This window comes from Ctenocephalides felis, unplaced genomic scaffold, assembly GCF_003426905.1.
Source record: "Ctenocephalides felis isolate EL2017-DRISC unplaced genomic scaffold, ASM342690v1 CF-g0.4_SCAFFOLD_01886, whole genome shotgun sequence".
NCBI classification, from domain to species: domain Eukaryota; kingdom Metazoa; phylum Arthropoda; class Insecta; order Siphonaptera; family Pulicidae; genus Ctenocephalides; species Ctenocephalides felis.
This window is the reverse complement of record NW_020538040.1, coordinates 179,780,682-179,798,630: the sequence shown is the minus strand read 5'-3', so window position 1 is coordinate 179,798,630 and position 17,949 is coordinate 179,780,682. Positions and strand designations below refer to the sequence as shown.

The window sequence follows — 17,949 nt, the reverse complement described above, 5'->3', positions numbered from 1 at the left end:
TTTTCAAGTGTCCGCGTTAAATATTCCAGACACACGTTTAATATTACGGTCTCTCGTTGCTGATAAGAGTTTATATCGCAAGGGAAGGTTTTACTACTATTTTTATGTGCCAGCATAACAAAATTTCTTGAACATTGTTCAAGACGGTGTTTTCAGTGACGTGCACGAGCTCGCTTATCTCATGCTGATCCGTTAGTAAAAATGATATATAAAATTTATATGTAGAAAATGTTTGTACATCACGCCGGTTAATGCAGAGAGTGCTGGATATATATTACCAGGCTTCTTTGTATTACCATCGGCAATGTTTAGTGGATGCATGCCACTGAATAATAAGCAGCTTTATACTACGGATTATGTGTACTTCTAGAATAACATTGTAATTGCATCAACAACTTTATTTTATACGCGAAATATGAAAAATATTCTAAAGCGATTTCTATACAAGCTTGCTAACATACTTTACTCTCAAAATCATTTTTTTCTCAGCCTTGTAACAAGGTTGCGGGTTCAAATCCTACGCTACGTACACCCTTATCTAGCAATAGTAATATCCGTTATCACATAAAAATAGAGATGAAAAAATATGCCGAATAGTAAACCTGAGGTTCTCCTTGTTAGCTTGTTTAGAAGACAGCAGTAATGGTTAATTCTTACTCTTTGTGATGAAATTTTTACAAACTTCTTTATAGTGATGTGATGTTTTGCAGCAATTTCCCAAAAAAAAATAATTTTGATTGAAATCATTTTTGAGTCTCTAAAGTCAAGTGAAAACGGATATCACTACTGCTTCAAATTAGGCCTTTAGTGACGCGAGATTTAGAGACCGATTCTGCCGCATAACAGACATTGTAAATGTAAATGTTATGGCAAGGCCATGTTACGCTCCAACTTCCATACATTATGCTACTGAATCATACTGAATACTGTCAAAATGTCATGTATTTGCTTTGAACTCAGGCGAACCTGAGTCAGAAAGACCCTGTTATCCAACACCGTTTTTTTTTTTTGACATTTGTGCGGCTTCTAGGTTATGTTTTTTATCTGACAACCTGAGAAAATCGTCTGATTGAATAGCCACCACATGGTTTTTGTCATTATTTAGAATGAATTTTTATGGAAAGTTCCTCATAACATAACCTTGCCATAACATTGGTCAGTCATGCGGCAGAATCGGTCCCTTAAATTCAAAAACGTGTGTTTGCAAGACCGAGGCTCTAACAACTACACTACGAATATACAAACATCTATGACTATTTGCTATCCGAATTGTTTAAGGAAACGACTGAATTATTACTATTATTATTGTATTACTCGATTCAGCAGCGGCGATAACAGATCGTGCGACTACGCGGCCCTGCTATTGAATCCACATTTGATTAATGAACTCTTGGATTTGCCTTCATAGGTCCCTTCTGAAGATTAAATGTCCTTTAATAATATACCGAGTCATGCAAGTTAGTCATGTATAAATCACATTGATTTATTGACTTTCTACAAAAGTATTTGGTCGTGATATAATTTCAAGCGTTGAATTGTTCTGCAAATCGATGATACCTAGAATCGGATTATGACGAGCTTCAAGATTTAGTTGATCATTGATCGGTATATCTTGTATTTCCAGTAAGACTTTTCCAGTATTAATCATTTGTTGTTTATAAAACGGACGAATAGTATTGTCAATGTCATTGATAAAAATCTACCGATGAAAGACAATTCAAAAAAATTTGCTATATAGTTCTCCAGTTTCGCAGTCAATTTATTTTGATCATCCGTAATTGAAGGTACATATGCCTCGAAACTTTTGATTAAAATAAGATATAGGTTAGGAAACTGGATGCTTTCATCTATAAGTGTGTATACTTCAAACAGTCAATTAACCATATTCTTTTATTATTTAAAATCACACATTATACTATCATCCAAATGGCATTAAGTAAGGGGAATATGAAACCAACACATAAATTTGCGTCGTTTGATTGCAACAATAAAACTTTTGTGCAAGTGTTTACTTAATTTAGGAAGGGAACAAATTTTCGGTGACATCTGATTAACTTGTAACGCCACATGTTCGCGAATTCCGACCTCGGGGTATGTTTGATTGCCTATTTGCGGTCCCCGATGACACAACATTGCCGTTGACAATAAGACAATCTTGAATGGGATTGTAATTTATGTTTTTATTGTAAATAGTTTTATAAAGTGAATTTTTGAGAGGAAATTAGACACATTTGGTATATCAAAGCATGTGAATGGAGCATTTTTGCATTGAAAGCATCCGATGTAAAATCTTTTACTACAAGTCTAAATTCGCGACTAGCTTATATTAACGCACGTTTTTAACCATTATACCACAACGAACTCAACATTTTTTTTCATTACCTGCACCTATTCCATATCGGCCATAAGCAAATTTTTGGTAATACTTGAAAGGTCTTAATCGAATGCAAATGTTCCGTTTGACTAACAACTCTATGACCATGCGAATTTCATTAAAATCCCAAAACAGGGGATTTACGGTCAAATATAAAGCGATCTTCATGGCATTGAGCTTTTATACCAAAACGTTGCTACCCTGTAGAAGGGGTATCAGAGAGTTGGATTGGATAAAATCAGTATAAGTTGCTTAATTTATAATAAAATACATATTCCTTATGTCATTTTTTGTAGTTTTGTTTCTCTGAGGAGTAGTCAAATTGACATTGAAAACGTCACACAACGTTATATAAAATTCTTCTGTAATGATGTAAGTAAATATACTCCTCCTAGACGATTATTCGGATTTTGATAAATCTTTCTGAAGTTTGTTAAGGGAACTTTTTAGAATGTATTTGATTATAAAAATATAGCAATACTGTAGAAATAAATAGAAAAAATTGCCAAAACAACATATGATTGTTTGACACTAAAAACATTTTGAAAGAACTGTCACCTGCCAAAAATATCATTTCACTTGCAATTTGAATTTAGGGGAAATATTGAGCCTAGACAATATTAGAATATAATATATTCATGATTATGAATAGGGAAAACGTAATGTAACAGTATATGTTTGGTAGATGAAATTATATAATTTAGTCATATTTTCATGTCATATTTTGCCTCACTCTACTTAATTATTTCAGAATATAAAAAAATAACTCATTCAAAAAATTATTTAGAATTGTCATTGTGTCAAAAATTTACTTGTTTGGCATTGCATTTGGAATATTTAGTTAGTTGATCGTAGATTGAATAGTGCACATACGAACAGGATTTGATAAATTAATTCACTTAAAATATGAACTTAAGTAATAATGTATATTAAGTTATTAGTTAGAAAAATGTAATTAGGATATTATAATTACTAAAAACCAATTTAAATATGGTGAGAGTTTGTAAAAATTATAGGCAACATTATTGAAGCAATTATTTTGGGTGGAAAAATCCAAAGTGATATAGTACTTTTACCGCAAATACTACAATAATATAATTATTTCTAAAGTTTAAAAGACTGCAATTTCCATAACGTATATCTTATGTTAGGATCATAAATGAATCACAAAAGCTAGGCATTAAATAGGATATTATGAAGTATAGTATTGGAATAAAATTGTTGGAGTTTTTGAATTGTGAGTACGGGACAGAGTCTGTCAGGCTATCTAGTATATATATATATATATATATATATATATATATATATATATATATATATATATATATATATATATATTCTTGAATATATTACCGTTACTTAAATCCCCTATTATCATAATAAAATCGCCACCACGGAAGCGTCGAATTGTCAACATATGTACGAATTGCATTGTCGGTCAATAAAAACACCGACATTAGTTGTGTACAATGAGTTTTGTGCAATAATTCGCCCGAGAACAAGTCGATTCTGTTCTGTAGGGAGACGAGACAAACACTTTTTGCGTAACTCAAACTGTAAACGCGTTCCTCACATTTGCGGCGGCGAAACCGAGATCGGTGCCCGGGGGTGCAATAAATAAGGGTGTCATCGCGACGCACAAAGATAACGCGAAACGCGGACTCTATTTGCGCCCTAATAGCGGACGCTTGCGCTCGACTATACGAGTACGTACAACGTACCTACATGATACATGGATTTTAGAATATGCACGGGGGTGAGGTAAATGATAGCATTTTTATATGTACGGTGTAGGTACTTTGAATTTTAATTTTCGAAGAGAAAGTTTTCAAATAGATTTCCTCGCCTTAAAATTCGTTATATATAACAAATAACTTGTAAGCATTCTCTACTAAATATAATTATTTTTATAGATTGCAGAATGAAAAAAAAAAAAAAAAAAAAAAAACGTTATATGGCATTAAATGACTAGAAACTGGTACGAAACTTAATTCGATTAATAAAATATATTTTGTATCTTAAAGGTGGTTGCTTGTCATTTCGCTATTTTTTTTAATGAAACAATATATATTCAATCCTCTTATAATTGGTGGCGCGTTGAAAAAGCTTGCTGCGGCGTTGTATGGAAACCGCGCTATATGAAACTCAGAATTAGTACAAGTCACATCTTTTGTACTAATGAGAAAGAAACAGAATAAAATGCGAATCATTTTTATTAATTTCCCGTAGAACAAGTCATAGTAATCGCAAAATAAAAAATGAAAATTTTTGCATATCTTTACGTTTCAAAAGCTTCTGAACTTTTTGACATACTTTAGAAAAAATTAATGTATGTGCTTGTGTGTGTGTGTGTGTGTGTGTGTGTGTGTGAGTGCATGTATGTTCGGATACAATTTTTCGTCCATGATTTCGGGAGCACAAATAAACCGATTAGAAGAATTTAAAGAAACATTCGATTTCTATTTATAAGGAGACGTGCTGATTAGTTTTTGGCAAAGGTAGGTCCCAGTGATGCGGAGCAAAAAATGCAAAACATGCAAAAATAGCCATTTTTGAAAGAACGGAGCATGCGATTAGTATAATCCAAAAAACAATGCTTGTGTTGACAATGTAAAAAAAATATTAGATTTTGTGAAAGGCAGATCCAGGGGTTTCAAAATATTGAAAAAATATTCTTTTCCTGATAATTCTCAAAATAAATATTTTTTACTTTTCAATTCAGTTTCAAAATGCATAATATGAGATAAGGTTTTCAGAAGCATTCCCAGTAAGGTGCTTTCTGAATAGGTTTTCTTTGTACATATATCTGTAAACATACATATATAAATAGCGTCACCTATATAAGAACTTATATCTATAAAATACGAAAGATGAAATTTACAGTATGTATTTTTAATATTGATTAATTCAAAACAATTATTAATTATTGATCAATTTGATTAATTATTTATTAACAATTATTTTTATTACTCTAATGGTTTGATTACGATACAGAAAGTTACATTATATACCAGCAATTTGCCTTATAGCACAATGCCATGAACCCCTAGTTTAGATTATTATTTAATATTTATTATTATTATTATTTTTCATTTTGAGCTTATATAAGATTTCTGAAACTATTTTTATGCAAATAAAGAGTTCAAAAAGAATATGATATAAAAATAAAGCAAAAACTAAACTAACAGAATGTCTTTAGAAGGACTAAGGTACTGTAAAAAATCTCTGACACTACTAAAGCCGATGCCATAAACCCATAATATAAACTGACATTTTAAATTGCAAAAGATAAAATAGTAAAACAAACTTGTAAAAGATAAAATAGAATATAATAAAATTTATATTAAAACGTTTTACGATATGTAGTTACTAAAATAATATTGTTACATCTAATAATTTTTAACTCCAAATAAATTATGATTAAAAGAATTAAATGGAAATAAAGGCAAATAAAAAGCGTCGATTGATTGATGCAATGTTTTATTTTCTTGTTTTACGATGCACTTCACAAAACATTGCTTTCAGCAGGGAAGGTAAACCAGTATCAGGTTGTTGAAAATTTAAAAAAAAAATGTAATGTATATTTTCATATAGGCATAACGAGAAATTAACGGATATTAAGTTTGGCTGAAATTAATTAATTTGAGACAGACGAAATTTCTAATTTTTTATCTATAATTATGATGGTGAATTAACTTATATTTAAAACAAATTATTTACACATATTTTATTTTTAAAATTCATTTTGTATATTAGTTAGCCACATCACATTTGACCTTAATTTTTGCTAATCTTCAAACTTAATTTTCGTTATTCTATCGCAAAATATATATTTACTTTTATTTATTTAGAAGTTTACTTAAAGATGGCTTGTACGGAGGAAAGTGTTTCACATAAAAATAAAAATAGATTAAAATAATTATAATAAGACTTGGACAGCAATGTTATATTTTTCAATATCAATTTTAATACCACTGTTTAGTAAAATATCTACAACAAAAATATCATTTTGCAAAAATGTATACACTAAAATGTAATTATTTCATTCGTTTTCCTCTAAAGGTTTGCAAGCCCTGTATTTTTATTTTAAAACAAAAGCACTACCACGCATCTGCTGATCGCCGTACAAAAAATACATTGTTTCTGTATTACAACCTCGTTGGATGAAATTCGTTATAGAGTAAGGTAATTTAAATGAGTTATTATATAGAATGAATTGAAGTTATTATAATTGTTGAATACTTTGTATTGATAAGCTTTCAAGTGTTAAAATAAAAAGAATAAAAATAAAACCAACGCAACGACGAGCTTATTAAGCTACTGGTTTTGCATCCTTGTTTTTTTTTTAATAAAAAGTAAAAAGGTTTTGAAATTTTATAAGTAAATTAGATCCAATAGCACATTGTTTACAGTGCATTTTTCATCATATAAAAAGTAAATCATTGAGAATTAATTTCAATATATAACAATTTTGTAATAATTATTGGTTCCAATATTTAGGATTTTGGATAATTCAATCCACCAGAAATATACGAACAGAAAACTTTTCGAATAGGCGGCTTCGAATAGGTTTGAATATACATTCAAACAATAGAAAGAAAGCAAAACTATATTTCTAAAAAAAAATGAATTGACTTCCATACATTTCGAGTCCTAACAGTTATTTTTTCAGTAGATATAATAAAAATTATTTAGAAAACACTAAAACAGAAAAAAGTAAATAAAATGAAAAGAATATTAAATAACATTAATTATCTTATTATTAAAGAATTAAAAAAAAATGTCCATGAGCTTTCAGTCAAAATGGACGAATTTTATATAATTTTGTTCATAATAAAATAATAATAATGTATGTATAGTATAGCATAACTAATGTTAAAAAATTACAGGTGTACAATTAAAAAGAATTAATAAGACTATCAACATAAATAATGCATTGATAAAAATTAAATTGAATAATAGAAAACTTTGACATACTAAAGCTTATTTGAAACATCTGATCAAAAAGTGTCGGTTATATATTAATTTTACTTCATTTCATTGAATAATTATTTTTTACAGATATGGCTGCTTATTAAGTAATTGTTGAAAAATAGTAAGTAAAAACTAATTAAATATTCAATTTAAAAAATAAAATGGAATTAGTATATAACCGACAACTTTTTGATCAGATGTTTCAAATAAACTTTAGTATGTTGAAGTTTTACATCTATTGATTTTATTTTTTTGTCATCCTTTGTTTATGTTGATAGTTTTGTATATTTTTTAGTTGTACATGTGTAATTCTTTAACAATTTCTTTATTGTAGTTGAGTTTTGTAAATTATTTGTGTTTGTCTCACAGAAGACACGAATTGGGGCTTAAAACTTATAGGAGCTTTGGAAATCAATAAAAATTTAAATTTAGTAATGTTTGAAATTGTCAGAATATCATTTTGATTTCAATCATTTTAATATATATTGGATTGGATTCATATATTTTAATATATTGGATTAAAAACAATGATTCAATCCACGGAGGTCCAAGTAACAAACAGATTTGTCTATTATCCACAAACAACTAATATTTATTATAACTCCGATTCTCCTACAAAGCCACTCTATCATTTCTGAAGTGTTAAGAAAATACCCCGAACCAATCCATATATCACTAAATAATAAACCCTCTAGTAGGCGAACGAATTTTGTTTTGTCTGGCAAAATCAATCTATAAATATTCAACCTCATTATATCGGCGTCTCGCTCGATTCTATTGTGATGGTTTTTCCTTAACTAATATCCAATTATATAAGCTTTTAAACCTTAGAATATGTTTCGAGAAATATGGTATTAGAGCATTTCAATAAAATGTGCTAGTCATTTTCGAACCGGCCATTTATTGTGGAATCTCAGAGGGGCAAATGCATTAGTGCACTGCTATACAAATGTCTGCACAATGGGAGCCCGAAATTTAAACAAGGCGAAGCACCTGACCAGGAGACGACACTTGTTTACTATTATACTATTTTGTCAAAACAGATATTATAAATTAACAATATTATTACTACTTATTCACAACAAACTAAACTGTTAGAATTCACAACAAAAATAAGTTAACAGAATTTTCACTTGAGATTATTGATGTCAAGATAGTGAAAGTTGTCCTTCGGGAGCATTGCTGCATAATAATAAAAAATCATGAAATACTGTTTAAATATATAAAATAGTAATTTTTAAGCACCTGACCAGAAGAAGACGACACTTGTTTACTATTATACTATTTTGTCAAAACAGATATTATAAATTAATAATATTATTATTACTTATTCACAATAAACAAAACTGTTGAAATTCACAACAAAAATAAGTTAACAGAATTTTCACTTGAGATTATTGACCATAAGATAGTGATAGTTGCTTTTTAGGGACATTGCTGCATAATAATTAAAAGATCAAGAAAAACTGTAGAAAAATGTATAAAATAATATGTATAATTGGTGGGTTGTCTTCCAAAAACAGGCATTTTCTCAAAGTGCTACAATTACTAAATGTTTTCATAACAGACAAGTAGTAATCCAAATAAAATGGAATGGAAAATATATCAAACTACTCAAAAACATGAAGATGCTAGTTATTTGTAATCCACGTAAAATATTGTATACATCGATGCTAAAATTCGCTGAATCCACACATTTAAAGAAATTATAAAAAATTTAATTATGGTAATTTTAAATATTTTAAGTCACATGTTTTATAAAAATAGTGATATGTATTTCTAGATCAAACTAGCAGGTAAATATTTACATTTGTGCTTCCCAATACTAACATTTTTTAAATAAATTTTTTGTAGTTTTCATACTTTTTCATAGAATCATAATCTGACCTTTGAATTACCATATTGTTCATTATCATATCTATTTTTTTTTTCTTGTAAGTCTGATGATAAAACACTATTTCAGAAATGTTGCAAATAAATATCACATTCAAAAAATTCAGTTAAAAAATAATTGAAAATTCACTATATAATAACCCTAATTCATATTATAAATCAATAATTTATAAATAATGTCTTTTGAAGTTTTTAAAATTTTAGAAAATTGTCCAAAAAGTTTTAATTTTGGCAAATTTACTAAAAATAGTTATATTGCGTGAAAGTCGTAAGGTATTGTCAAATTAATTAAAAATCATTAGGTATAAGTCTTATTATAAATTCTATATTTTAATTTTTAAAACGAAATTATTAATTAAAAACGAAACAAAAAGAAAAATACGAAATTTATGAATTTAAAATAAATTAGTGCTATTTAATAATACAAAAATTTATATCCCTGAGAGCAGATACAATACAAAATACTTCTCCAAATATAAGTAAATAAAATATTAGGCAAAATTGAACGTTTATTTTCAAATGATATTTGAAAATTTTTGAAAAATTTCGATATTTTCGAAAATTTTGATATATTTGATAAATTCGAAATATTCTATAATTTTGGTAAAAAAATCATATTCTTGAAATAATTTGTCATTTTTTTCGAGTTCAACAAAAAAAAAAATAGAAAATCTTCAAAAACTTGAAAATACCATCTATCAAACTTTTTAATAGTAACTATACATAGCATCACGGTCTTCATTATGCGATTAAGTAAATTATTAACAACCACTTGTAATATTGATTTAACTAAAACATACTTATATTAAAAATCTAGTTTTATATAGGTATTTTGATTAGCTGTAAAAACTAACTATGGTGTTTTATAAGCAGTTGTAATTGAATTCGCAAACTCTGCAATAAAAGACAACCCCATTGATATCCTTTCTAATTATGATATATTCTAATTTTAATAGTGATCTCATATTCAATTTGTCGCAGCAATGCTCCGAGGAGTCATTTTCACTTGAAATCATCAACCGCTTGATATCAAGTTGTCCGAATCGGGGGATTGAGCCTTGAACTTTGTGACCTCCTACCCCACGACAAGTGAAAAAATCTGAAGTTAACTATCAATATGCAAAAAATGCTTTGATGTCAAGCTTGCGATACTGATCATGCAACTATTTTTCCACTTCACGACGAACATTTTTAATCACACTCATGCTCAGCGTTACCTATCATCATATTATACTTTTATCAAACAATTAAGGTAGTATCATCGATCGACAGTCGACAGTCGACAGCTTTTATTCGTCGACATTTTCAATGATTGTAATTCCGAATGTGAAAGATTCAAACGTAATAATGGTCGCAATTTCAGTTCGTCGTTCGGCACAATCGTATCGGCTATCTAAACTGGCAACCGACCGATTGACTGGCGGTATTGTCGATGGTCTGATAGACGAACGATAAACATCGGTTCTCTTATTATGATCTTCGACACTTCCAGCTCGCTATCATTCGTGTATCTACTAGAAATTGTTCATTTTGTTCTTTATTTCGGACCGTCGGAGTTTAATCTACCGTACATCCATCGACCGTGAAGTTGGCACCGAAAATGGAATAGTTGGCATCGCCAGAATTTTGTCATTGTGACAAGTTTAACAGCAATGTTTGCTACTGCATGTGATCCTGATGTTGCAAATAATGAAAGGGTTTTCTTACATTTTGATAACGATCAAAATAATCGCAGAGAATAAAATTTAAAAATTGCTGTCCTCACCAATAAGAGAGACAGAAAACCGAGATTTCTGTGTAAATACACACGTACCCACTAATAGTCGACATTCCATTGGCCTTAGTCTTTAACTTAATCTTTCAGACCAAATAACTAGCTAAAATTAACCTTTAACGAACGTGCGCATTACCTAAAACTATGCCCAGTAGGTCGACCGATTTTTAAGAAATTAGGTGCATTATTTCCAAAGCGAGAAAAATTGCATAATTTTTATCGCTTTATTGGATTTGAATAGAATGAAATTTGTCCAATATTGCTTGTTGACCAATATTCAAATTTATTTTCTAACCGCATTCTGACCATATTAAAAATTACAGAAAAAAGATCCCAAAATCAAAAGTTCAAGAAAGATTTTCAATTTTAAGAAAAACTATATATTTTACAGCCATCAGAACTATGTGTTCTATACGCTTAAATTAGTATTTCTAAAAGGCAACCTTGTAGTTTCTGTTCACTTTCTGATAAAATTATATTAGATATTTTTTTAACAGTAGTGTGAAAATTGCAGCAATGCCTCAGAGGACATTTTCACTTGAAGGGAGATTCACGATTTAAAGTAGAAAATCTTAACTACAGCTTGATATCAATCCAAATAAAACTGATATTAAACCCGGAATCAGTGGTTGGTAATGTACAGTTATTACCATTAACTAATCAATCAGAAATAATGATGTAAAAGCCATAATATGATTCTCTCTTCTTTTATGATATTATTCTTGAAAGCGCAATACAAAATGAAATTGTTATAAAGATGCATTGATTTTTTATTTATAAATATTATTAAGTTCATAATTTGTTCAAAAATGAATAACATTACAGTTTTAATAACAATAAACAAATAAAAGCAACTTAATTTTTTTCAAATTGATCTTTAATACTGACAGGTTAGGGTTTTGTTAAAAAGTGCCAGTTTTTTAGTTTTCATAATCTTGAAAACCTTAATAATTAAGTATCATTATAATAAATTTTTTGGACTTGAACTGATATAATATAACAAAAAATTACTACAGTAAAAACATTTGTTATAAATTTTGAAATATCTGCATCGCGCTAAGCATTTCAGCATTAGTTACCAATGCTAAGCGTTTATTTTTAAACATTTCTTAAAATTGTATGTTCGAGCACATATTTTTTCAAATAAGTTAAGTAGATGGTGTTTTCCCCAAAAATAATGTCGCTTCGAAAAAAAAAGGAAAAAATGAGGAATAACTTAACTAAAGAAGCACCAAATATATTGCGGCTTTGTATTCAAATTTCGTTAATTTCAGTTAGTCCGATTTATAATAATATATAAATATATAATATATTATATATAAATGTTCATCTTATTTTCTTCATTTTCGACAAAATCGGTGCCAGCTTCATCGAACAATTCGTATATCCATATCTGGGTATGCAGATCGCAAGCTCGCTGGCTCGCGCTGACCGATCGAAAAAGCCTCCGGACTTCTCGTTACCAATCATAATATCAAAAACGAACTTAAAAAAAAAATCTTGCACTTTCCAAAATATATATTATCTTGGTGTTTAAAATAATATTTATCCTAAAAAGGAGGTTTATTAAAATTCAACTGATTTTAATAAAAAAAAAAAACTGATTTTTACTTAAATGTGCTGATGGCAGCTGATGAAAGCACCTGCTTGTTTTTTAAATATTACTGACTTATTTGACACTGGCTTGTTAAAATGTACTCGTATTTAAACATCTCATAAATTATTTTATTTAAAAAAACGTTCTTCAGAAAATCACAAAGTTATGGGGCTAACAAGTCTCCAGTAAAATATTCTGTAACATAGGGTTGTTGTGGCAACGCTATTTTACGCTGCTTTCTTGGTACTATAAACTGTTAAAATGCTTCGTGCCATTGCAAATTGCTAGAACTTTTTGTACCATGATTTAAAATTTTTAAAAAAATTGAATGTCCATAAAAATTTTGATTTTTTTTTTAAAGCACTGCATAGCTGTTTTAGAGGCAAAATATCGAAGCGCGTAAGCGCCGTGTTGCCTGCCTTTATTAAAAACTAAACAACATGTTTCCTCATTGATAGAAATCGAATGTTTTTTGAATCATCCAAATCGGTTAATCCGTGCATTCGAAATTGTTGACGAAAATTTATATCCAAACATATAAACATACATACTAGATACATACTGCATCAATTTATTCAAAAGTGTACCGAAAAAATGGCTAGACCTGCCTTTATCAAAAACTAATTGATCGGCACGTCTCCTTTCCGCGATAGAAAGCTAATGTTTTCTGAATCATCCAAATCGCTTGATCCGTGCTTTCGAAATCGTCGATAAAAATTTATATCCAAACATACATACATACTACACACACATTATATATATATATCAATTGTTTCTAAAGTATGCCAAAAAACAGGCTGGGGCTGCCTCTATCAAAAACATGTTTCCTCATTAATAGAAATCGAATGTTTTTGAATCATCCAAAACAGTTGATCCGTGCTTTCGAAATAGCCGATTAAAATTTGTGTCCAAACATACAAACATACTACACACGCATTATATATATCAAATTTTTCTAAAGTGTGATAAAAAAACACTCGACCTGCCTTGATAAAAAAATAATCAGCACGTCTTTCCTCATCGATAGAAATCGAATGTTTTTTTGAATAATTCAAATCGATTGGTCCGTGCTTTTGAAATAGTCGATTAAAATTTGTGTCCAACATACATACATATTACGAACACATTATTTACGTCAAGTTTTTCTATAGTGTGCCAAAAAAAGACTCGACCTGTTTTTATCAAACACTAATCAGCACTCGAACAGAAAAAATCAAATGTTGTTTTGAATCATTCAAATCGGTTGATTCATGTTTTCGAAATCCTCGACGAAAATTTGTATCCGAATATACATACATACATACTACACACACACTACATACATTTTTTTTCTAAAATGTGCCAAAAAAAAGGCTAGACCTACCTTTATTTTTTTTCTAAAATGTGCCAAAAAAGGCTAGACCTACCTTTATCAAAAACTAATCAGCACGTCTCCTCATCGATCAATTTTTTCTAATTGTAAGGTATGCCAAAATGTACAGAAACCTCTGTAAAGAAAAAAAATTTCATTATCGATTTTGTTCCGATTACTATAACTTATCCTATGGAAAGTTAATTAATGAATGTAATTTAATCTATTACATTGTTACGACAAAATTGCTGATTTGCATCTTCATATTACAATATAATACAATTTTGTCTAAAAACTCGTATTTAACAAAAACATCATTATGAAAAAGCACGAAATTAAATCTCTCCGAAATTAGTCGAGAATTCGGCTTCTGGGTCTCCGTTCTATTGATTTTAATTATATGGCAAACTAATTATACATTAATTTCAATAGCGCATTTCGAGTCAGAAGTGATCCTTTTAAAGTCTCGGCACGCAACGGGCGACCGCGAGCTCCGTTAATGTGTCTATAACTTTTAATATTTTTTCCCTTCCATAATTGAAACGTTGGAACTGTTTTTTGGTCCGGTAAATTGGTATCGGTTCGCCTGTATTCGTACGTTGTACACATAAACCCGAAGAGTATTAGTGAACTATATGTGGGATACGTGTTAGTCGCTCGGGTATACCATTAGTAAACCTAATTATCCTGGATAATTGTATATTATTATCTCAGACTTACGTCAAACACGCGCCTCAAAACAGATCGCTTCTTGTTCAGCATCGGTGCTGTACAGGAACTCGAACAACCATGTACACAATCATTTCAATTCACGATTATTAAAATTATTCGAAATGGAAATGAAATTAAGACAAATTTTGATCTTTGTCGTAGTAAGAGATTATCATCTATGCATTCACTAAAATCATATACCTCGTGGTTGGTTTATAATAAATTATGTATAATTTTAAGATTTATCTTTTGTATCAACAGATTTACCTTGTTAGAATCAGAATCAGACTACGTAATTGGATTTTTATCCCATATTATACAAATTATTTGTGCATTTATCATTCATCAAAAAATTCATCCCAAACTAGGTCTTTTGTCTGGGTATGTCGTACTCAACACTGCTTGGGTATACTACCGAGTACCTCCATTAACCTCTTGCCTTTTTTCCCAAGTAAACCGCCTTTAAAAATTACTTCATGGGGGAGGATTTAGAATGCTAGGATTTTCTTCTCTTAATTGTACTTTCTACTTGGTACCATTCGCTCTTCCTCTTTCCAAAAATTGCAAGTCAAGTTAGATTCTAATTCAAACTATGTAATTGGATTCTTATCCCATATTATACAAATCATTTGTGCATTTATTTATCGTATCATCTGTACTTCCCGAAGAAAATGTTTCTATTTATTTTTTAATTTTATGGTTTTTGATAATTTTAGATCATTATGCATTGTACATTACGAAATTGAAAAAATCATCCCAGACTAGATCTTTTGTCTCAAACTCAATAAGGACTCACGTTGATTTGTTTTGCAAGACCATCATCCGAGTTGATGAATTTTTGAGTTGAGTTTCTTTAGAATTTGCACAAATTTGCAAAATTATTCGTCCACGTAATCGCAAAATAATCTAAACTGATTTCAAAAATCCTTCAAAAAATATAAGTTGAGAATCGCGCTGATTGGTTTTGACAAAGATCGTCCGGGCCGCTTTTTCGTAATTATTTGTTGAAATTCTCTACGATTTTGATGCTAGAATTCTTGCTTTTTACGAACTTTCTAAATTATTTCGAGTCTAAAAAAGTCTTAAGTTTATTGTTAAAATTAGTATCTAAAAGCAAATAATTTTTGAAATGTTCAACAAGTCGGTAATGTGAGTATTAATTTTGTTCTGTTCTTAATGTTGTTTCTGATGAATCCTCCTTAAGTTTCAGGAGATTTTTTTCATCTCACTATATATATATACAGTAAGTTGCTATGTAGAATAATAATATTATAATTACAAATATTCACATGTGATTTGATTGAAATTATTGTGAGAGTGGCATGTTTTTCATTTTATATTATATAAACATGAATTCAAACGCATTCTACACACATATATAATCAATAATAATAATAATTAATTAGAATCATTCAAATCATTATTCGTTTGATAAATAATTACAATCAATAGAGCAGAGAATCCAGAAACCGAACCCGAACCAATTTTGTGTCTCACGATTGAATTGATTATTTGTTAAATTCAAATTATTTTTCGAAAGATAACTAAGAGGAAAACTTTGTAGATAATAATTGTTAAAAACGTAATGGAAACATTTTTTGTTGGGGTTTCGAGTTTCTAAAGTACATATAAAATCGAGTTTACTAAAAGTACATATAATATCACATTATTAAAGTTATATTACAATTCACTATTATTGATTTAGTACTTATAGTATCTGATTCCATATTGTAAAGTGCAAAACACTGGAGCCAATTCTCAGATAAATAAAAATGTTACGTTAAGGGTCTATAATCGTATGATTTGGTAGTCGAAAACTGTAAAAATGCTAAGTATTACCAGCGCGATCAGGCGTTGTACACATAAAACCTAACCTCCAAAAGGTTATATATATGTAATACACACCTATACACGCTTTACATGGAAGACAGGTTCCATAAAAAAGCCTGTATATAAAAAAAATCACTCTTATATGGAAAAACCGTGTAAACAAAAATGACTAAAAAAGCCATTTTTATATAAAAAAAATATAAACACTGATTGAAATAGTTTAAGAAAAATTATGCTCTTTGTTTTGGCATTTTAAACAATGTAGTTTATACACACATAAAATTTAGCTTTGATCATAAAACGGAGATTTTCCAATCAATAAATTTCGTCAAAAAAAATATTTTCAAAAACCGTGCAAGATCGAAAACTTGTTAAATGGGGGATAGATGTATATATAATTAGTTTCTATTATTTGACAATGCTCTACAATCTTTTTATTCACATTTATATATTTTATTAAAAATTACATCTCCTTTAAAAAAACACATTTTAAAATGTAGCCATACCAAACTATACCTGATCGACTCATAATGGCTAATGATTTTTTTTTTCTTTGTAATTCTGTATCGACCAAGTATTGTCTATTACTTGCAACTTTTCTGCTTTTTTAGTTATTTTATCATCTTTTAAAAAACACATATATCTAATTTTTTTGAAAACTGCTGACAGTTTTTTTATTTGTACATAAACATTTTGTCATTTCAACTATTTTTATTAATAGCTATAAAAACAAATTTTGGAAAACCGTCTCCCACCCTCTACCTCTCTCTCCCTCCCTCTCTCTCTCTAAAAGTTACTAAATTATATTGTATCATACACTACATATTGTGATAAAATATATTTAAATCTTGTTGACCAATGTTTATTCGTTAGACTACGACAAGGCGCTTACGCGCTTCAATATTTCGTTTCTAAAACGGCTACTCAGTGCGATTTGCTTCGAAAAACAGGTTTCACAATAAATCATTTAGAAATTTTTTAAAAATATACATTTTCTAAATTTTCACAATATAAAATAATGAAAAGTCGAATTTTTTCAATAACCTTAAAATTCTCAAAAATCTATTTTTTAATGCTTTCATAAAAATTGAAGCTTTTTAAAAAAACTTCAAATTTTGGTACGGGAAGTTGTAGCAATTTGCCTAAAGGCACAATGCCTCAAGTTAATTTATGTTTATAGAGTGATAAACCTTGGACCAAAAGTCAACTCGATGTCCTCTAAAATATAAACTTAATGTAAATTCCAAAATTTTAGCTAGTTTCATTCGCTTGAGTAAATCTACACAAATCTTAGATAGTTTTTCTAATAATTTTCGTAAGTACTCGAAGTTTTTTTTCCTATACACTCTGCGACGTTTTTTGTGATGTATCTCCTCTCTGTCGATGCAAAGAAAAAGGGCAAAATAATTTTACTGAATATAACATTGAATGCAAAATCTCTTGTA

At 29.2% G+C, this 17,949-nt stretch overlaps 1 protein-coding gene across 1 annotated transcript in view; it reads right to left on the bottom strand.

Moving 5' to 3' along the window:
• Positions 1-14,055, bottom strand: part of LOC113377593 (GATA-binding factor 2-like) — a 315,883-nt gene extending 301,828 nt beyond the window's left edge. The window contains exon 1 of the mRNA XM_026617961.1: positions 14,019-14,055. The gene's annotated coding sequence lies outside the window, so the exon portion shown is untranslated. The remainder of the gene's footprint in view (positions 1-14,018) is intronic.
• Between the last annotated feature and the right edge of the window lie 3,894 nt (positions 14,056-17,949).